This window comes from Babylonia areolata, chromosome 24, assembly GCF_041734735.1.
Source record: "Babylonia areolata isolate BAREFJ2019XMU chromosome 24, ASM4173473v1, whole genome shotgun sequence".
Lineage (NCBI taxonomy): Eukaryota > Metazoa > Mollusca > Gastropoda > Neogastropoda > Buccinidae > Babylonia > Babylonia areolata.
The window spans coordinates 6,244,550-6,268,273 of NC_134899.1; positions in this window are offsets into that span (position 1 = coordinate 6,244,550).

The following is a 23,724-nucleotide window of genomic DNA, read 5'->3' on the forward strand; positions in this document are numbered from 1 at the left end:
ATACTAACAAAAAATAAAAAAAGACTCCATGACGTACCTGCTATGGTCCATTTGGCAACTAGACACACTGTCTCTCCAACATTAAACACTTTTAAAATTTGTCCCGCAAACTGTGAATATGACACATCACTTCTGAACACTGTCATAAATTTTCTGTCTTGTTCTCAAACTTGTGTATGAGGCAAAAACACACATAAACTGTGTCTGTCATTATCATGACCAGCCTAAGTATGAAGGTAACTGCTCAGTGTACAAGAGAGTTTATAGCTGCTTGAATCCAAGAGCACATTAGACATGTTCTGGAGACACCTTCTGGCATTCGGAGGTTCCTTTCGTCAACATATATCTTATGAAATTCCAAATGATCAGGTCTGATGGTTCCAAGGTGATTTTGTTGTTGTTGTTGTGGCTGACACAGCTGTTACTGTTTCTTAGGCTTCTCATTTGAACCAGCAGGTTTTACCCTCATTTTGCTTTGGTTTCTGCGTCAGTTTGATTTGAAACAGTATATTACATCTAAATGGGGTGTTTGTATTACACTCCTTGTTTGATTAAATATGTATAGCATGGAATGATTCTGGACTTGGGGCCGGGAATTGTGCAGATTGACTGAGCAGACGACGGATTGGATAGAGGCGTCTACCAATGGGTTAGGCGCGAAATTTGGCCAACACAGCACAAACTAGTAGGCTTAGTTTGCATCAGTTTGACATAGTAAGTATGTTCAACCAAATAGGGAGTATGATACAAACTCTACATATTGATTCATGCACTTCCATGTAGACAATCCATATTTCTAATAGTAATTTGCAGGTCCCATGCAAATCTGATTGCAAGAGCCAAGGACACGTTTAAATGCAACTCAACAGAAGCCATGTCATAAGGCAAGAAAATATGAATGTGACATGGATACATAACACACACACACACACACACACACACACACACACACACACACACACACACAAACAAACAACACGCATACACAAGAACACTCTCACATCTGATTGTAATTGGTCTTCTGTTTGTTCGTTCCTACCTCTTTCCGTTCCTTCCCTCATTAACTCTCTTGTTTACAGGCCATGATTTGCAGCTTCGAATTCGAGCTGAACACTCTATGGTATGAGAGGCACCAGTTTACCGAAAAGAATCTGCTTGTGGAGCTGACCTGCATAACGTCTGTCTTTGGTCTAGCTGCCTTCACGGTCTACAACTTCCTCCTGGTCGTTCTGTGCACCATCTTTGCCTTCGTCACTCGGAATATGGAGGACAATTACTACGAGTCATACTTCATCTTCAGGTGCACTTGTTTCATCTTAGTGCTATCTCTCTGCATAATCCCTGCCCACTTGATAACCCAACAAGAACTGCAGAAAAGGTGGCACCTGCTCCTGTTCCTCTTCATAAACAACTCTGGGGTTATTATCTTTCAATTCCTGACCAAAGTCTATGCTCTGTGGCATAATCTGGACAGGAACATCGAGGTTAAGATCAAAAGAGAAAGTCCGTGTGTCAACCCCACCTCATCTTCGGCCACCATCTCATCCAAGGACAATATCAGAACTGATGCCAGCCCTGCATGGAGTAGTCATGGAAATCAGTCTTGTATCCGCAGGACAGTGAGCTTTTATCAAAATGATCCAGCATCTTCAACTGGAGCCCGTTCAGCAACTGTTAAATGAGTGATATCAAAGCTACTGTTTGGTGTCATGTACTATACCATGTCAAACGTGTGCAAACTAGGCCTATAGGTTTGCTCCATTAGCCAAATTTTGCCTCCGCCAGACCCGTCGTCTGCTCAGCCAGTCAGCATCTTTAGCACTGAGTAATCATTCCTCTGGCCAGCGATTAATTTTTAAGCCAACCAGTTTTCTTGCCTCAGGCTTTTCGTGACTTTCAAGCATTGTTAGTTATATGTTTTCTTTTATGCGGGTTTTTGTTTTTTTTAACGTTGTTCCACTATTGAGGTGGGTTGGGACATTACCACTCAGGGGGATTTGGTAACCACTCCCAGCAGTGCACTGAAGATGGACTCAATAATAGAGAGGCTCTCTCCGGTCGACCTCCATCCCCCCCCCATGACGTCCTCTCCACTTCCCTCAGTGGGGGAGAAGGCTCTGCCCTCTTGTCCTTATTGGACTGTTGTGGTGTGTTTCCAGGGCATTCAGAACACGGGTTGTAAAATCTCCCTACAGTGCTCAGTGGGAGAGGATTCTGCACCTCAGTTTGCAGATGTAGCTGGATTTTCAGTCCTGACTGTCTTCTTCAGGCTCCTCCAGTTGTCTGGTTGGCAAGGGGAAGTCATGTTAAGGTTTTTGATTAGGATCCTTGGACTCTAAGGAAAGTACGGTCGGTGCCTCCTCTTCCAACTCTCTCCAGGGAGCAGGTCCCTTGTTCGTTCAGCATGGGCTCAGGTAGAACCCAACTCCAACTTTGTGGAGTTGGAACATACCCTCCCTTACTGGGTAACATGTGTGGAGATAGTTCCTCCCTCTACACTATCTCGTTAGGCCCTCTTCATGCAGCAAGACTCCAACTCCTGGACTGCAATGCAGCTCAGAATCCTGGAGATGGCCAATTAGTGGCTGATCAAGCCTGCCCGCATCGTGAGGAATGCGACCTCTGTTCCCCCTACCAAATATCCCCCTCACCCCCACCCCCACCTACCCCTCAACAACTTCCACCAACTCCCTGGTAAGTAATCCTTTTTGGCATTTTGAGCCTCCCTCTGAGAATGGTTAGGTAGGGTTTCTCAAAGGGTGGCTTTGGTCTTTGTACAACTCAGACCACCTAGCTTTCAGAGACATGGAACCAAAGCACAGAACCAAAGGCTCTTCACACATTGTGTTCCCTTTTCCAGCTCGGCCAGTTTGTCCTTCAGAACGGTGGCTGAGCAGGATAGGCTGTGTCATGGAGTTCTCCACAAACTACATTTTCTTGGATTCCTCCCTCCACAGGGCCACCAGATGTAAGAACAGTCTGATCAGCCTAGTACAGAGTCTCATAGCCTCAGGGCTTCTTTAAAGATTATCACCTTCATTGATTCAGCAAGTGAGTTGCAAAAGAGTGGCATTGGGCCTGACAGTGGTGGCGGATGAAGCTACTAGCCTACACTCCAGTTCTGAACTGGCCAGAAGGAACACAGTCCTCTTCAGTCCAACATCCCGCACGAGGAACTTGAAGTCCATCCAGGCTCAGTAACACGACCTCTTCAGGCCACGTACCCATGATTTTGTCTGCCACATGGCCGAGACAAACAGGTTGCCTCCTTTTTGGCTTACATCTCTCAAGATCGTCTTGTACCTCTGCCAGCTGAAATGTCCCCAGTCCAGAATCTTCCCAGTGCGAATCAGCTTAATTGGCTGTGGTGGGATCAGCCCTAGCTCCTACCTCAATGGCAACACACCCACCCTTTCTGGCTCGCCACACATTCGTTGTCTGGGCCAAAAGAAAGCAGTGACTTTTCTCCAATTCATTCATGTGACTAGACTGTTCTAGTGCTAGGCTTAGGGTCGCTCTACTCATGTGGCCAGCATAGAAGCATGAACGCATTCTGGAGGTAGATATCTTCATACTGCTACTCAAGGATCACAGAAATCATGTCCTCCGATTTTGGGGGTTATATAGCCGCCTGTTTGTGTTTCTGGCGACCTTATAGTGAAATCCAGCAGAAAGCACAGATGCAGCTTGCCCCACAAGTGAATCCCTAACAGGAAAGAAGAATAAATCCACGCTGTGATTCCACTCCCGAGTGTCAAACGCGGCCAACCCTCTTGAAATAAACTGGATAAATTGCCCAGGTCAGAGGGAGGTAAGGTTCATCCTGGATGTGATAAGATAAGATCGCCGCGTGTCAACAGCTGCTGTGAATTCCTCCGCTTTCAGTATGATTTTGCAGTGTCTATACCTGTTACCAGTGAACAAGTTTCTGGTAGTAAAGTAATCTAAGTGCCGTGAAAGTAAAAGGCAGTCAGCAAGATCGACTTACACTTGTGGCGAAGCAGAACTGGACTTCTTATTATACTGTCAGTGGGCAAGGTAGGAGTGCTCAAGATCTATCATGCAGTATCAATGCCAGTCTCCTTGAGTCTGATATTAACCCCGACGGTTAGATCTGGACGCATCAGAACATGGAAACACCAACACATGGACATATTTATACCTACAAGTTCATTCGTACATTGGCTGGTTGGTCTACAAGGACGGACGGACGTGTGATCTCCTTCATGTCTATACCCTTTCAGCCAACCCCGCTCTTCTTAAGACAAAAGAACATTTACTGTACCTCGAACCAAAACAAAGACAACCGATTTTTCTCTCACTTAACTGTTTGGAACCAACTTCCACTCACAACTCGTCACTCTGAAACCCCCTCTCAGTTCAAAACTGCCCTCAAGACACACCTGTTCAGTCATACAATATCGTATGAAATAGAAGTGTGTGTGTGTGTGTGTGTGTGTGTGTGTGTGCGCGCGCGCGCTTGTGTCTGTGTGTGTGTGCGGGTGTGGGTAGGAATGTGCGAGCGTGTGTGTGATGTGTTTATGTAAGTGTGTGTGTGTGTGTGTGTGTGTGTTCTAATGTGTGAATATATATGTGAGACATTCTTAACACGAACTGTTTTATGATGCGATGATGTTTATTATTTTACTCAATCGTTTATCTGTGTGTGCTTTTGTTGCTGTGTATGAGTGCGCTAGTGTATGTGGGGGTGGTTGCGGGTGTGTGGGTGTGAGTGTTTATAAAATGCATACATACTCTGCATTTTCAGGTTAATTTCACAAATGTAGTGTACTTACAGTTTTACCAGAATGAGTAGAAATGTTTGATCTATGTTGCTTTATCATGTAATGTTGTAGTTTGTTTCAGTTGTTCGTCATGTGTGTGTGTGTGTGTGTGTGTGTGAGAGAGAGAGAGAGAGAACATTTGTTTCATCTTTCAGTTTTTATCTATATATGTTATGTACAATGTTTCTTCGAGGAAATGTTTAGCAGGAACTGTTTATTACGTAATGTCGTAGTTTGTTTGCTTTCTTCGATTGTTGATCTGTGTTCGTGTGTGTATGTACGCGTTGGTGTGTGTATGTGTATGTGTCATTGCGTGAGTGCGCGTGTAGTATGTGTGTGTATGTGTGTGCTTGTTGGTGCATGCGTGTGTGTGTATACTAGCGCGCGCGCCTGTGTGTGTGTGGTTTGTATATATACTATATATATATATATATATATATATATATATGAACATATGTATGTATGTGCATGCGTGCTTGTGTGCGTCTTTCAATTGTCTATATTGTCGTTATCATTTTTTCGCTTTCGTTTTTTATATCTGATGCATTTCTTGATTTATTTAATAACATGATCTCTTTTAATTGTTCTCTCTTATCTATGTATCAAGTTATATGCATATGTTTGTGTGTGAAAGTTTGAGTGAATGTTTTTAGTGTTATTGTAAAGCGCATAGAGCTTCAAGAATGTGCGCTATAGCAGGACGTCTCAATAAATAGATAAATAAAATGTGGACAATTGCCACTTTGACAGCCTTCCAGCACTCTGTGCCTCTTCGGCATGTTCTGGAGGCAGCCTTCTGGCGTTCGGAGAATCCCTTCATCAACGTATTTTAAGAGACTTTCCATATGACCACGGCTAATGGTTTAATGGGGGTTTCCTTGGTTGCAGCTAACACAGTTGCTTCTGTTACTGAGGCTCCCCAAGCGAACCAATAAGGCTTTGCCCTCCAACGTTTGCTTCGAATTCTGCATCAGTTTGACATGGTACAGCATATGACACCAAGAAGGGGATTTAAAAAAAAAAAATTTTATTTAAAAATTTTTTTTTTTACTATACTCCATGTTTTGTTAAATATACTTGTCATATCAATGTCAAATGTCTGTCTGTCCTTCCCCACTGTTCTTGCCGTGGATCACATGGGGCATTCTTTGTTGGCAACGGAATGGGTATTCAGCGTTTAAGGCTGGGAATTGTGCTTTGTGGCAGAACAGACGACAGGCTTGGCAGAGGCGTCATAGTACTTGTTAGCCACGAAATTATGGCTAACACAGAGCAAACTGATAGGCCTAGGTTGCATCAGGTTTACATGACAAGTATATTCAACCAAACAGGGAGTATAATACAAACTCCCCATATTAATTCAGTCACTTCCGTATAGACATTCTCTATTTTTCATAGTAATGTGACGGCTCCATGCAACTTCTATCGTAAAAGCAACTTAACAGAAGTTAAAACTAAGCGTTGCAAATGTTTCGCTAAGAAACGTGACTGCCATGAACACACGAACACTCGGACTTTACTTTTGTTGTTTGTTTTAAAGTTTAGTTTTGACTCTTTTCGCATGTAATTAATTCACATGCTGCTTAGATGTTCGTTTGCCACATAATTGTTCACAGTTGATGGAATTAAAAAAAATTGTGTGTGTGTGTATATATATATATATATATATATATATATATATATATATATATATAAACTCAGATAAGTTGGGGGTTTTGTTTTTTGTTTTTTGCAAAAGTAGATTACATGTGACTTCTATTGAATCATATAATTACATGCTTGTATGTGTATGTGGGCATTTTCGATGGCGAGAGAGAGAGAGTGTGTGTGTGTATGTGTGTGTGTGTGTGTGTGTTTGAGAAAGAAAGAGAGAGGAAACATAAAAAGAGAGTGGCAAAAACATACACTCGCGCAGCCCCCAGCACCACCACCCCCCCTCCCCTAAACACACACACACACACGCACGCGCGCGCATGTACACACACATGCCTAAGTGAGCTAAAATAACGCATATACCTATAGAAAAAAAAACACCCCAAAACCAAAAAACAACAACAAAATCAAAGTGAAAAGAAATAGAATCTAGACTACATTTTCTTCTGCTCTTGAAATGTTTGGCTCATTGAAACCAGTTTATGAGGGTATTGTTTCCACAATGGGTGGATGGGTATCAGGTAAAAACGGTTCACTTTGATTGCAAATGTTTGTGATTTTGACTCGTGTAACCTCTTATCCCATAACTCCAAATGGTAAGGCATCCCAGCAGTGGTAATCTTTCACACTATTAGGGGTGTGGGTGATTACAAATTGCACTGTAATCAGTGCCTAGCACGCAATTAGTCCTGACAGTATACGAAAGCAAATGATCAGCAGATCAAAATGAAGACCAAAACTGTTGAACACAGATGACTCCATTCGTCAATTTTATCGTTTCAGATTTTCGTACCAAGTTTGTTTAAAATCATGATCGTAAACTAGTCCATATATAGCTGTGATATTTGGCCAAAAGACAGTTGATATGATATAGTTTCAACTGATATTAGTCATTTTTGTTTGAGGAAAGAGTAAAATACTTTTTTTTAATAATACATAGTCGCAACATACTAAAACACATCCAATAGTGCATACCCAGCTGTTATACAACTTTAAGACAGAGAAGATGGAAAACATGTAATGGGCTTTTGTATGAAGCACTGTCATAGCCATAGTGACACTGGCTTAGTTGTGGTCATGAAAGCAAAATTACACTAAAACGTGTATGTAGATACAGTCCATGCAACCTCAGTGAAGTATCAGATACAAACAAAAGATTCTGCTCCCTGCCAATGCTAATGTCTCTAGCAGCATTTGTGCAAAGTTTCAACACAATCTATCAATGATTGCAATAGTTTGCAAAGCTGCGTTTTTTTCGTCAACTCTCGGCATATCAAATTACGAATATTCACCTTAACCCTCCAGCCTGGTATGGTTGACCCTCCCATTGTGCTTGTGCTTGCTACTCAACTGCAGTCAGTCTCGGTCTCTGCACTTCCTAGCCTGTCTGAGCTCTTTTGATGTACAGTAAAGTCTGTCTCTGAGCATTTTGCATCCTGAACACATCAGTCTGTTCACAGAATACTCGGTAGAACTGCTGGGTGGATGTTCATCTTCCTCAGAATAGCCATCTGACTGGTACAACCCCATCTTTAAATGTTGACACAGCTGTTGCTACTGCCGTTTCCGTAGTTCTAAATCCATGTTTATTTTTTGTTTGGGGGGCACAGCTTCCAAATCAGGCTATTCAGAGATTCATTTTGATTCTGTGCACAGCCGCTCAGACACTTCGCGAGAAGTTCTGGCTTGGCTAAGTCTGTCCAGACAGGAAAAATAACATTCATGACTGCAGGAGGAAGATAGTGACCCCTGTCATTAGTGTATGGTCTACCATCTCTTTCTGCACCAGCTTGCATCACAAAAATCGTGTGTGTGATCTTCATCAGATGACCGTTTATGAAAATCGACGTCCCACACCAATTTCCTTATGTTGACAATGTCATGTTTGTGTTCACGGACTTCATGACTATAATGGCTCGCAGTTTGTCAATCAGATTGTCAGTCAGGGTAGGGTATGTTTCTTTTTCAGTTTCGGTTTCAGTTTCTCAAGGAGGTAACACTGGTCGGTATACGTTATAACACATCTTAGCGGATGCATAATTTTGTTTGTGTACCCATCAGAGTGGATTTTTCGACAGAATATTGCCAGAGGGCAGCACTTACGTTGCCATGTGTTCTTTTTCAGTGCACAAAGTGCGTGCTGCACATAGGACCTCAATTTATCGTCTCCTCCAAATGACTAGACGCTCAGTCCGATTTTCCAAACCTGGGAGAAAGGGCGAGCGCGGGAATCGAAGCCAGACCCTCGATTAGCAGATAATCGTCTGAACCATTCTGCCACCTACCAGCTACTGAATATATATATATATATATATATATGTGTGTGTGTGTGTGTGTGTGTGTGTGTTGTTGTTGTTGTTGTTGTTTGGGTGTTTTTTTTCAGGACCGAACGTTGTGTTGAAAATTCTACAGTTACATCTTAAGCAGCCCACCTCGATTGGCATTGCGTTTTCCGATCATAATACAAATCTCAAACTTTCCCTGTCTTCATCACAACGTTTTGGTTCGATAAATGTTGCAAAACTTCGGACTTATTAATAACATGCATGATAATCACTCCGGATCGCACGTTAGTCTTCTTCTTCTTCCACTTAACGACCAACATCAGTATGCTGATGAAAATTGTCGTGTTGTGGGAGGTTGCTGTTGGGCGCAATTTAGCTGGGCTACCCAGGGAAGTTCTGTTAACTGATAGGGGAGACAGGTCACAGTCCACTGGTGAATTCGCATCACCAGCTAGGCCAATCCGGCCACTGTAGCAGTCCCCGGGAAACACCCGACCGGCACAGCTGTAGCCTTCTACGACACTACTTACCAATGGAAAAAAAAAGAAAGAAAAAAGTGAGGGTGGGTGGACTTGCTGGCTGGTGCGGGGTGTGCGGGCGGGGACCTTAACAGAGGTGCTGGAGGGTTGTGGGAGAGGTGGGGGCGGATGGGGAGTGGGGGGGAGGGGGTGAGTCTACTCTGATGTGTCACAGGCAGGAGGCGAGTCTAGACTTGAAGCAGTCCAGCGACTCAGCTGTGACAACCTCCTGGGGCAATGTATTCCATTCCGGAATGGTACAGGGGAAGAAAGACATCTGTACTGCGTCCTGCAGGTAGGTATGTCGTAGTTGCAGGTGTTGTTTTTCCTGGAGCTCAGCCTGCTGTCTGATGGTGTTGGTAGGTAGACTGAGCTGATGGAGATGAGACCATGGTGGAACTTGTAAAACATCTCCAGGCGATATTAATTCCGAATGGTTTGTAGAGGGTACCAGTTGAGGGAGCTAAGGATGGAGCCAACACAAGATGTCTGTCGATGTCGGTTTGTGACCTATCTTGCTGCTCGGCGCTGGATCTTTTCGATGGCCTGGATGTCACTGGCCGTATAGGGATCCCACACAGATGCAGCATACTCAAGGATAGGTCGAACAAGGGCTTTCTACGCAGTTTTCTTTGTCTTCTTGTTTCCTATCTTCAGGTTGCGCCGGAGAAAGCCTCAGGTCTTGTTGGCTTTGTTGGTTGTAGAATTGATGTGGGATCCCCAGCGTAGGTCGTCATGGATGTTCACACCAAGATATTTTGTGGTGTTGACGTTTTCAAGCAGATGGCCATGGAGTCTGTAGTTTGGTGCGAGCTTTTTCCTCTATCGACTGACACCTACCATCTACCAACAACTCAAGGTGGAGCACTTTTGCGGGTGGAATTGCATGGCCCACTGTTTCTCCCAGATGGAAAGGGAAACTAGGTCTTCTTGGAGTGTGTGTTGGTCAGCTTCCTTCTTGATTATTTGGTTGCACATGGTGTCGTCTGCAAATAATCTGGCCTTAGATTTGATGTTAACAAACAATGAGGCCAGGAGATCAAATGAATAACAAATAGTAAAGGGTGGTAACTCTCTCCATACATAAGGTACACAACTTCCAAGTCAGTGCTGAATTGGTAGCGTAAGCAGCATTGACTTGTAGTTGTGTACCTTGCGTATGGAGAGAGTTACCACACTTAACTATTTGTTAATCTTAGATGTGATAGTATTTGGGAGGTCATTGATGTAGAGAAGGAAGAGACAAGGGTCGAGGACCGAGCCCTGGGGAACACCTGAGTTGACTGGAATGTATTCTGAGGTGACTCCCTCCACCACAACTGCTTGCTGCCTGTCCTCAAGAAAGCTTTTGATCCAGGTGTTGAGCTGACCTCTAATTCCATAGTGCTGTAATTTATGGGCAAGCAGGGCGTGACTGACCTTGTCAAAGGCCTTGGAGAAGTCGAGGACAATTGTATCCACTTGGTTTCCTTTTTCCAGCTCAGTTGTGGTTTCGTCAATGTATCCGAGCAGCTGTATTTCACAAGATCGTCCTCTTCGGAAGCCGTGCTGTTCTGGGCAGAGGATACCATTGCTCTCCAGGTACGTCATGATGTGGCTGGTGACAATGTGCTCCATCATTTTGCAAGCTACACACATGAGGGAGATTGGTCGATAGTTCTCTGCCTTGTAACATTCTCCCTTCTTGAAGACAGGTGTGATGTAAGCCTACTTCCAGTCGTGTGGCAGTGTTCCAGTGTTGAAGGAACTGTGGAAGAGCAGGGTAAAGGCTGGAGCAATCTCCTTAGCAACTGTCTTTGGGAGCCTGGTTGTGATGCCATCAGGTCCACAGGCTTTGTTCGGGTTCAGTATGAGAAGCAGCTTTCTTACTCCTTCCTCTGTGATGCTGATGTCGCTGCATGTGGTGTAGTGGGGTAGGTCAGGTGGTAAGGGGTATCGTTGGTTGAAGTCATTGGCTGTGATGTCTTCCTCGCAGCCGAAGACAGACTGGAACTGTCTGTTCAAGTCAGACTGGAACTGTTTGTTCAGGACTTGAGCTTGTTCCTTTGGGGTGCACATTACGAAAGTCACTGACTTGACTTTAAGTGTAATGTTCAAACGTCTCTTTGCACAATATATTTGGCATGAACACACACACACACACACACACCGTCGGAATGAGAGAATGGGACGTCACCGACTGGATCACGTGAATCATGTGACTTGAATGGTACGTCAGCAGTGTCGTCACGCTCGGATTTGTACAATGGACCGAACCATCCTGAAGGTCGACGCGTGACAGCTTGATGCGATCGTGTCGGGAGCGCGGCAGCCATAGTACTCCCCCAGTTTCAGTCAGTAATAAAGCGAAAGAGAAAACATTCCATGTTGTGCAGCCATTAATTGCTCCAAGAAACCTCCGAAGGCAGAAGGAGAGAAAGGAACCAAATTTAATCAATAGTAATCAATAGAGAAATAACTTATTCCATTTGTTGTTTATTAGTTTTTAGAATGTCATTGTGTAGTGAAAGAAAATGTGTGTTATCTTTTTCTTTTTTTTCTTCTTCTCCTCCTCATAATGGTTTTAGTAACATTCTTGCACTTGGGATTTCTTTGTAGTTGCTCGTGTGTGTCCTCGTGTTTGATTTGTGTATTTTTTTGAAAGAAAATGTGTTTTCTTTTCTTCCGATAATATCATTGCTCTTGGGCTTAGTGGTTGCTCTTGTGTTTGTCATGTTGCAAGCTGTGCACTCCTATCAATTGTTGTGTATGACAAACACACACACACAGAGGAAAAACAGACCACCTCTTTGACATGTATCTTGACCTGCAATCTTTGTAAGCTAGCTGACTGTTTCAGCGTGGGGTAAGAATCCCCATGTTTAAACATATTTTTCAAAACCAACAAATCAAACAACATGAGGGTCTGGACAAGCATTCTTCTTCTTCCTCTTCTTTGGTGTGGTTTTGCATGAATGGATGTTGTCTCTGAATCTACAGAAAAAAACATTTATTGCAATGGTGTTGAGAAAGAGAGAGAGAGAGAGAGAGATACAAGAGAAAGAGACACAGACAACAACCCCCACACACACCGAGAGTAAGACCGAAAGCAAGAAATTTTGCAGAGGCATGAAGGGAGTTCAGGGTAGAATGCAAATTTAATGCAGGCAGAAATATTGCTTGGCAATTATAATATATCATATCTTTGTGGGGAGAAGGGGAAAGTAAGGTAGGGGTGGGGATGGGGGGCTGCAAGTACTGCTGTATGCAAGACTGTACAGAAAAGATGCAGAGGGCAAAGATTAAAACTCAAAAGGACTGAGAGAAAATGAAAAGGAAAAAAAAAAGTCAATGAATAACACTTGCAAAAGAAACCTTTTCATCAATCAAGCAATCTTTTATTTTTCTTCCTTTAGTTAACCAAGTTATACTATCAACAAACTTAAAACATGATCAAGCAGCACATTCCCCCAATACTCCTTTGACTAGTCCCTTATTCTCCCTCGAACGGTGCAAGATAGATGAATGAAATGTGTATGAATAAACTGTTATGAGAGAAACAAAATAAAATACCCCAGATGAACAAGAAAGCATAAGTAAAAAAAACAAAAACAAAACAAAACAAAACAAAAAACAAAAAACCCACAAAAAACAGGCACACGATGTGTTGAATTTCCATCAGCACTTGCACACAAAATATCAGTTTGAAGAAATACTCACCGACACATTTAAAAAATTCAAAGCATCTGAACCATACTTTTGACATTGCAAGCTGATCAAATGTTCAGACTGTGAACTGGACACTGTCAGCTCCTCTCCCATCTCTAGATATCAAATACTGACCAGTGCCCTTGTGGCACAGGACCAACGACCCCCTCCCATATCCTGCAGTCCTGCCCCACCTTCGACGCTCTGAGACGCTAGGCATGGCCCAGCCTGGTGGAGCTCCAGGAGAAACTGCGATGGACTGCGGACTTCGCTGTCCTGACTGGACTGAAAATCTAGCGTAGCCAGGGAACGCGGAAGAAGAAGTAAGCTGATCACATGCAGGAAAATTTATAATACATCTGCTGCTTCAAAAATAATTTTGCAAAGGTGCTTTAAAATTACATATGGCGAGGGAAGAGGGACCCAGAGAGAACAGCACAGCACAATAATGAAAGCCTCCAACGAAGGGGATCCATTTAATTCAATCTTCATGGTGAGAATTGTATTTGTTATGTCTGACTTATCTCAAGTTCTCTCAAGTTTCGTCTCTAAATGCTGAGACTTGTCAGGTATCTTGGCAATTTGCAGTCTTGTTCCGACAGCAAGACAGACAGTGAGAGACAAAGATAGACAGAGACAAAGTGACAGAGACAGAGAGAGAGTCAATATAAACTTTACATGCCACTGTCACATACTGTGCAGGACATTGTCTTCTAACCATGCGCAGATCTATTCTATACACTTATTCATCTATCCAGTATTCTGTTCATGACATGTATTCTCTTACTCATCTATTCCAGAAACCACAAGTCATGACTGAAACATGCTACAACAATCATCATGTTCCAAATGAAGTGGAGGGGGAACAGGGGAAAGTGGGAAGTCCATGCACTTGCACAAACAGATCTTAAATGAAAGAATGACTATGCAAAAAGAACCCCCCCCCCACCTTACCCCCCAAAAAACCAAAACAACAATAACCAAATTTTGGAATACAATGCAAAGATAATACACCAATTCATATTCAAAAGAAGGAAAAGGAAGACTAACGGAAAACCTGGATTCCCTAGTTGGAGAACCAATTTCACATCCATTAAATATACACATTTACACATGCGCATACACACAGACATGTGAACAGACCATAATTACGACATGAAATACTTATATTTCAAATGCAGCAAATACAAAAACTGGATTAAAAACTTAAAAACAAACAAAATGCACACACACATGCACACGCACACGTGCACACTCATGCACATGCAGACACATGCCCAAAATGAAATGATGTCGTAAGTCAAATACTCAGATTTCATGGCACTGTGTCTATTTTTAAAATTCTGAATGGGTGGGAGAAGGGGAAGGGATTAAAAAACAAAGACAAGAACAAAAAACCACAAAACCATCACTGAAAGCATGCACATAAACAAACAATGGCATTATAAACACCTGTTTCTGAGACTACTGTAGACACCTGCCTTTGTCAGTATTAACACAATGACGAACATTTCCGATACAACATCTTAATTTGATTTATGTCTCTCATAGCCCAGATGACTGTAATGGTACTCTGTGGGCTGAGAACACACGTCAGAATCAAAACTAACTTACATTTACTCAACAACAACAATAAAAACCTGAACCAAACCAACCCCTCCAAACCTTCTTCACCAAAACAGGTCAAGATTGAAAAGTGTGGAAAAAACTGAACATGTGCATATGTCGGTCTGACTTGATACCAAACTGATCACAAGAAAGAACAACAGTAGTGACATTCACAGCAGCAGCAGCAATTAAAAGACCAAGAGCATAATCATGCTTTCAAATACAATTTCGAACATGTTTCAAAACTTGTGTCAAAAACTGATGTCAGAGCATGGAAAGGTTTATCCATCTTGGCAACAGATGCCAACTTCTCTCATCTCTTTTTCAGGAACAATTTGAAATTTTCTGAAGGACAATTAGAATAAATTTTCAAGAAACAAAACATGAAATTTGTTTCAAAGGAGCAAATTCGAAATTTGTTAATGGAATATTTAAAAAAAAAGAAAAAAAAAAAAGAACATTTTCTTTTCTTTAGGGACAGTCAATGAGTCAGGCATTCTGTCAAATTGACATACACGCAATGTTTCAAAATCATCTGAAAATCATTGCTAAAACCTCCAACATGGAGAAGGTTGCGCAAGCTCTAATCCTCACAGCATTCGAAGGCTTAAAGTTAATATTTTGAAATGCAAAAACTTCATGTGAATTGGAAGTCTGCTGAATAAAAAAAACAAAACAAAAAAAAAAACAACCTTGCTTGAGCATGTTTGCTGTACCTTCTGGTAAAATTAATCAAATTTTAAAAAAACATAAAAAAACAACAACAACAAACAAAAACTGTATGGTTAAGTGGTCCTCATGACAAAACTTGTGTCCAACATTTTGTGTGTCACATGTTTTTTCTTAGGTCAGTTGGACAAACATTTGTGTATAATATGTTGTGCATATTAATGCATGTATGTAACTTTTACTGTGTATGCCACAAGCTCTCTGTCTGGGAGACATTAGTGTCAGGTTGCATTATCAGTATTTTTTTAACTGTTTTTAGAAATGATGCTGAAGAGAAAGTGATAAAAGAGAAAAGTGAGAGAGAGAGAAAGAAAGTGAGTAGACGCTGAAATAAGCATGGGAATTTTGTTTGTTTGTGAACCTCAATGAAAAATCAGTCTATATAAGCATGGAAACTTTCTTTGCATTCATCTTCAAAAAATCAATTTGTTTGCATACATCTTCAAAAAATCAATTGGTTTATCTATCAATCACTGTTGCTGAAAGCCTAGCCAAAGCACAAGGAACCATACTGGGGGTGAAAACATTGTCATTATTGATCCCATAGAACCTGAAAAAACAACACAGTGGCACACACACACACACACACACACACACACACACACACACATCCCACCTGAGAACGAACATTAGGCACAAATACAGTGATATTCATGCACTTAAACCTGGGGCATGTCTGAAAATAAGTTTTCTTCTTTTTTGTCAATATTGCTGCTGTCATGTGCCACATTCCACTTTTTATCTTGAAATGAACTGCTTAAGATTCAAGATCATTAAAATTTTGTTCGCTTGTGTGTGTGTGTGTGTGTGTGTGTGTGTGGATGTAAAGCAAAAATTAAGAAGTAGATGTGCTCACTCAACTACCCTCATGAAACAGAAGTAAAAGAATTGTTTCAACTTTCTGCAAAATACACACACAGACACACATACACACCACACAAATACACACACAGACTTGGGGGGAAATCTGATACCCCAACACACTTTTCAGGAAACACCCCCACAAAATCAATGATTTTTCTCAAGCAAGAATAAAATAACAGTATCAACACACTCAACAAACAAGCTCCCACTTTAAGTAATTGAACGAGCATTAACACATAAACAATTCCAATGCAATAATGGATTATTTTAACAACAGTCACATCACCGGTAAAAGTTTAGAAAAATAATGAAAAAATCAGGCACAACTGCTCAGAAGCAGACTGACAGGTTGCTCTTGCACTGTAGCATACTAAGCAACCCAGAACATGAGAACGATACATAATTAAGACGAAACTCCAGAACTGCCAAGAGTAACGAGTCAAAAAAAGTTACTGGAAAAGGAAACAAACATGAAGTGGACTTTTGGTATCAGGCAGGAGGACTGCTCTAGAGAATGCATGTGTGTGTGTGTGTGTGTGTGGTGTACACACATTTGTAGCAAGAGCACAGAATCATGAACAAGAACTTTTTGCTTTTCGTTTCACCTACTGAAAATAAAATAAAAGAAGTGGCAACTTGGTGTGCACATACATATATAATGTGCAGTTCAAAACTAGATGATGACAGAGCAGAAGAAGAGGACAGAGAACAAAAAGTGGGGAAGGCAACTCTGTGGACAGCGAATCTTTGTCATTTCAGTTCAAAGGAAACGGCAGCAAGTACACACTGAACGAGAGCAAAGAAAAATCTCCAAAACATAGCATGGAATGAGGAAGAGAAACAGCATATCTCTCTCTTTTTTTCTTTTTTTTTCTCTTCTGCTTCTTCTTTATTTCATTTTCAGGGCCAATGTAAAAGCATGAAGATGCTGTGCACATCTCTTCATCACAGCTTCACCTTTCACGTCACAGCCACCGCCACTAAGTTGGAAACCAATGGTATTTTATGAGAAAAAAAGGGATTATGGGTGGTTTTGGGGATTTACTTCTTAACCCCTAGGCTGCCTGCATGACGAGATATCTCGTCATGGCAAGCATGTATGCTTCGCTGCCTGCATGACGAGATAACTCGTCATCGAAATATTCTGACTTTTCCCTGGTTTGCATTCACTTCCTTGGCAAAAATAGTGGTAGCTTTAGCCTGGGGAATCTCTCTAGATTCTATTCATAGCTAGAAACCCCATCGACGTCATGAAGCAGTCCTTTATTTGAACGTTTTGGTTGGGTCACTGTCCAAGTGTTTGCCTGACTTCTCTCCTCGCTCGCTCAACAAAATGTCGGACTGACGCCGTGGTCAAGACATGCGATCGTGACGAACTAAATCAAAAATGATTTCTTTCTTTAGCTGATGCTCAGAAAGAACTGAAGCGTAAATTCGAAGGAGAAGATAGAGATGAACATTTATAGGACGATCTGATAGAAAATAAAGGGAGCAATCAAGAGAGTGGCCAAGATGCAACTGTCAGTGAGTGATGTCAGCTGTACAGCTGTTAGCAGACGACAGATGACCGAATTAGCAGCAGAGCGATATTCTTGGCAAGCAGCCAACGCGGTCTGATGAGAACTGAATCAAGTGACCGTGTGAGAGGGGTGAGGAGGAGGGGGGGGAGGGGGGGGGGGTGGAGACTGAGGGGGCGTGGCCTCACATCCATCGTATCACTTGGAGAAGTCACAATGTATTGTGTATCTATCTCTTAAAAAAAAAATATATATATATATTGTGGTTGTTCTAGTATGATTTTGTGTTTGCAGATATCCATTTGTCCAGAAAATATGATGTTTTTGTGCAAATTACCTGACTAATGTTTGTAATGAACAAGCTGAAAATGTGACAAAAAACAAAACACTGATTTCAAAACAACAACATGTCACTAAAAATATATAAAATGGGAAAATAGCATGTGTTTTGTATTCTTTATTCATTTACCTTTCAGAAAATATATACTTTTATGGGTCTTTCTCCAATAACAAAGAGCACAGAATTTTTGGAAAATTTATACCCGTTTTTTGTGAAAAAACCCTGGCAAATAGATTTCACTTAAATCTTATTCTCCTGGCAGCGAAAGGGTTAAGACATCAACAATGACCCTTGCTTCTTTACAAAAAAGCTGCATTTTTATAAAATCATGCTTTTAACACCTCTTGACAGATTTGACTTGCATGCTTATATCTTTTCCTCCATTCTCACACCAAAAAAAAAAGTTAACGGTTAAAGGTCCCATTTACAATTCAAAATCAACATTAACTATTTTCACTGTAAAGCATGGACAGATAAAGATATATTTTTTGTTAATGATGATCTAAATGAAAGAGGCCAATTCTTAAATTTTGAAGAATTCTCAAGGAAGTATGGAATAAAAGTAAATTTCTTGAACTTCATAAGCTGTACACAAGCAATTAAAAAATATGCAGGAAAAAGGAACATAAAATTTGAAAATAGCAAGAAGAACAAAGATAGCAAGGCATTACAAATATTATGTGGAATAAGCAAAGGAATAAAACCATACTATGAATTACTATTGCAAAAGACAGAAACATTTGACATAAAAGCCTTTATGAAATGGGAAAATAAGCTAAATACACAAATTGATTAGGAGATTGTATTAAAAAAAGATAAAGAAAATTAAGGAAATAAAGTTTAAATGGTTTCAGATCAAAGTATGCCATAGAATCCTGGTGTCAAATAATATCCTAAAAGTAATGGGTGTGACTGATAATGACAACTGTAATTTTTGTGACACCGAAAAAGATGAAATACAGCATTATCTGTTATTTGTTAACTAAAAAACACCCTTGCAAACGGTCACCATATTATACATGTGTGTGTATATTATATATATATATATATATATATATATATATATATGTGTGTGTGTGTGTGTGTGTGTGTGTGTATATGTTCTACCGCTATTGCTAAAGGTGGTGTGAAATGCAATTTTGCTGTATTGGTGTGGAATTTCATGTGAAATTATAATGGAGACAATGTTGAAAAGAAAATATAACTTTCTATGCAAGGGAAAAAAAAAGAAGAAAAAAAAGGTGCCATTTACAGTCATCAGGGTCGTGAATTCATATCCACTGTGTCTTGGGGTTGGCAGAGGAAGGCAGGGCTCAGTCCTATCCTTCCCCCATTTAACCTTCAGTTCCCCAAACATAGTCAGGCGCCCATTCAAACTTGGGTGGAGTGCCAAAAAATCGGAGTTAAATGCCTTTCCCTAGTACACAACACCATCCTGATAGCTGGTGAACACTGGACCAGAAGTCCAATGTATAACCGATTCTGCCATGGCATCTCCTGTCTTACAACAGATACATGGAAAATACTTCCCCATTGTCAAACAGTATCTTTACTCAGAAACATTTCATCAAATAAGCAGCAGATTGTCAATGCTAAAACAACTGCTTGCACTGAAAGCACTCCTCTTTACATCTAATAAATTTCACAGACCTCCAAATATTACATACATCTTCACACATGACACTGAAAATAAATTTTCAGCCTGGCAGATGCCTCAAGAAGTGGTATTTCAGGACTTCCTTTATAAACTCCAGCAGTCTGCTTAACCCCTAGGCTGCCTGCATGACGAGATAACTCGTCATGGCAAGCATGTATGCTTCGCTGCCTGCATGACGAGATAACTCGTCATCGAAATATTCTGACTTTTCCCTGCTTTGCATTCAGTTCGTTGACAAAAATGCTGGTAGCTTTAGCTTGGGGAATCTTTCTGGATTCTATTCATAGCTAGAAACACCATCTGCGTCATAAGGCAGTCCTTTATTTGAACGTTTTGGTTGGGTTACTGGCCGCAGTCTTTGCCTGGCTCCTCTCCTCGCTCGCTCAACAAAATGTCGGACTGACTCCGTGCTCAAGACATGCGCTCGTGGCGAACTAAATCAACCAAGATTACTTTCTTCAGCTAACGCTCAGAAAGCATTGGAGCATAAATTCGAAGGAGAAGACAGTGGTGAACATTTATAGGACGATTTGATAGAAAATAAAGGGAGCAATCAAGAGAGTGGCCAAGATACAACTATCAGTGAGTGATGCAGGCTGTTCAACTCTAGCAGACGAATTTTTAGCAGGGCACCGTATGAGCTATTTTCTTGGCACTCAGCCAACGCGGTCTGATGAAGTGACGGTGTGAGAGGGGTGAAGAGGAGGGGGGTGGAGACTGAGGGGGCGTGGCCTCACATCCATATTATCACTTGCAGAAGTCACAATGCATCTATTTCTTTTTCAGTTTTTTTTATATTGTGGTTGTTCTAGTATGATTTTGTGTGTGCAGATATCCATTTGTCCAGAAAATGATATTTTTGTGCAAATTACCAGACTAATGTTTGTAATGAACAAGTTGAAAATGTGACAAAAAACAAAACACTGATTTCAAAACAACAGCATGTCACTTAAAATGCATAAAATGGGAAAACATCATGTGTTTTGTATTCTTTATTCATTTCCCTTTCAGAAAATATATACTTTTATGGGTCTTTCTCCAATAACAAAGAGCACAGAATTTTTTGAAAATTTATACCCGTTTTTTGTGAAAAAACCCTGGCAAATAGATTTCACTTAAATCTTATTTTCCTGGCAGCGAAAGGGTTAAGCTGAATGTGATCATTTGAAAGAAATTCCTTCAGCAGGGGTCTGATCCCTGTCCTGTGCAAAATAGTACTCCGCTCAAGTGGAAAAATCAAAAGTGGCTGCAGCTAGTGACCTCACTTAGCATATAACCTCCCTTCTGCTAGTGTATGCAGTGCCCTCTTTGACTGACGTCTTTGGGTTTTCTTTCTTTGCAGATAATGATAGCAGCTAATCTATTTCTTCTCTGCTCCACCCCTAAAGAAACAAAAGGGCTGTCACTCCGAACTACTGTTCCTCGTTCACAACTTAAATCATGTGGACAAGTCATATAACATCTCAGGGCCACAAGCTTCAAAAGCCACAGAACTAAAAAGGCTAACAGCGATGTATATGCATCTCAGTGCCAACAGAAACGATGAGAGAAGTAAAAAAGCTGCAATAAAATGTTAAATGAAACCCTCCATCTCCAAATCCCCAGTCAAGGAAAAAATACACTGGATTCTCTCATCACCCCCCAAACACAAAAACAAACAAAAATTACCCAATAAAGCCCACAGGGAACTCCAAATACTCAAGGAGGAGGTTGAAAACCTGATGAATGTTGGTTGAATCCCAGCAGTTGAAAGCTAAACAAGCTAGTGTATGTGTGCATCAAAACCACAAACCCCACATCATGGAACACCTTTGCTCTTCAAGCTGTGAAGCATCTTGCACCTATGCACATTCAATTCCCCCCCCCCCCCCCCCCCCCCCCCACACACACCCCTCCCCACCTCACTTCAACAATTCACAATTTTGTTGTTTATAGCCCACTCACCCACACAGGGCCAAATTAAAAAAAAACAAAAAAACAGAAAGAACAAAAAATGGTACAAGTACAGTCACATTCATACAGCAATTAATTCTAATGGATGGTAAAAGGGTGTGCAAGGCAAAGGACGAGTGATGATTAAAATGACATCACAGACATAATGGGACTGAAATATTGACATCTGAGTCTACATGTACACACTGTCTGAGGCTTTGAATGTCAGTTATGCTTGGCCTTTTTTCACCAGACATTTCAGTCAGCAGTTGGTTAAAACAAAATACTTGTGAAATGTTTCACAAATACTGATGGAAATGCAGATGTTCCATTCTTTCTGGTAAAAAGAATAAACTCTGCATCCTAGTCCCCACATGGATTTTAAAAAAACCCCGATATTTATCACCCAAAGGCTGGGCGGATAACAAGAGATCTTTGCATGTAGCACAACATTTGCTTAACAATAAGAATTTTCCGAAGTTGACTCTAATTCAATAGACTTAGGCTACGTTCACACGAAGCCCAGCCAGTTGCTGTCAGCCTGACACACCAACACACTTCAGTCAGAAACAGCAAATTGTGGTCAGCAATGGTGCTCTCCAGATGGATTAAATGAATGTTGATGGGATTTATGCCACAAGTATCACTGAAAAGTTCCGTCCCTTCGACCAGCCAGCCACCTCATCTGTGTGATTGTGACAAATCAAAAAGCTGGCTGGAGATGGCTGGTCACCAGTGGGAACACTTACCACCAGCAAACTGGCATGAAACAAGAAAGAAAAAAATGATGTGCACACAATTCTCAGCCAGGTGCTGGCAACAGCCAAGTGCTGGCAACACCTGGCTAGGCTTAGTGTCAGTGAAGACTTAGGAAAGTCATAAAGCTAAGCAAATTTAGTGCTGCTAAGATCACTTCAGCAATCCAACCCAAACTCTTTCCATCTTCATACTCAATGCTGAAAATTACCTCTCAATATTTAGAGTAAGGCAACACAGTCACTTGGCTGTTTAGCTCATGTTTAGCTCTTTAGTGACAATCTGATGGAAAATCAGTCTGCACTCACTTATTACTAAAACCAATATATATACATATTTGATGCATAACCACCAAAAACTGTTTTGATAAAAAACGACATGTAAGGAATGCAAGAAACTGATGCTTTCACTCCACAAAAATCCACAATGATGTCCTTTTCCTATTCTTTCCTATCTTCAATCAGAACTGAAACAAACTGCACTGAATAATATCACAATCATTCCTTTAGCTAGATGAAATAGAATAATACCATGCCAAATTCTGCCTTGCACAAGGAAAGAATTAAAGCAGTCTCCTCTTGCACACAGTGCAATGAAACGCTCTGCAAGAATATTTCTCTTGACTCCTCTTACATTTTTTGGTCAAAGCGATTCTTTTCTAACAAACATCAGTCAGGAATGCCACACTACATTCACACAACTCAACATAGTCAAAAAAACCTTTCTTGTTAAAAACAAAACATGAAACAAAACACAGTGCAACTTCCATGTGTTATTCCCCATCCCAACCTACTCTCCAGAGAGCCGCACTCCACACTTTCTCAGCCCACACAGTGTGTCCAAGGAATGTAGAAGTCTCCTCATCTACTCCTCTTCCTTCCCTGCCACCAATACAATGATCACCTCCCCGCCTGGACAAAGTGTGGGGAGCAAGTCTCTGGTCTCATTCACAACCACAGAGGTAATACTGCAATGCCTGTGCTCCCATGTCTTCTTCTCTTGTCCAGAAATCATTTTTCATGCATCGGTCGTCAGCGCATTTCCCTTCCACTCTTCTTTCTTTCTCTCTCTCTCCCTCTCTCTCACAGACATCAGATCATATTCATCCAAAACCACCGTCCAGGTTTTCCTAGAGCGTGTGAACATCCCATTTACTTGAGGGCCTTAGGAGTGCACACACACACACACCCTCCCCTAAATGCACACACCTGGAGTACGTCCACAATCCTCCACCCCTCCCCGTTTCCAATTGAAAACTATTTAAATATAACACAAAAATACGTAAACAGTTTCTCTTGATACTTGTGCACACACATGTGTGCGCATTTGCCCCCAAATGTGTACACACACACACACATGTACACTTGTCTGTATCATTCATACAAACACACATA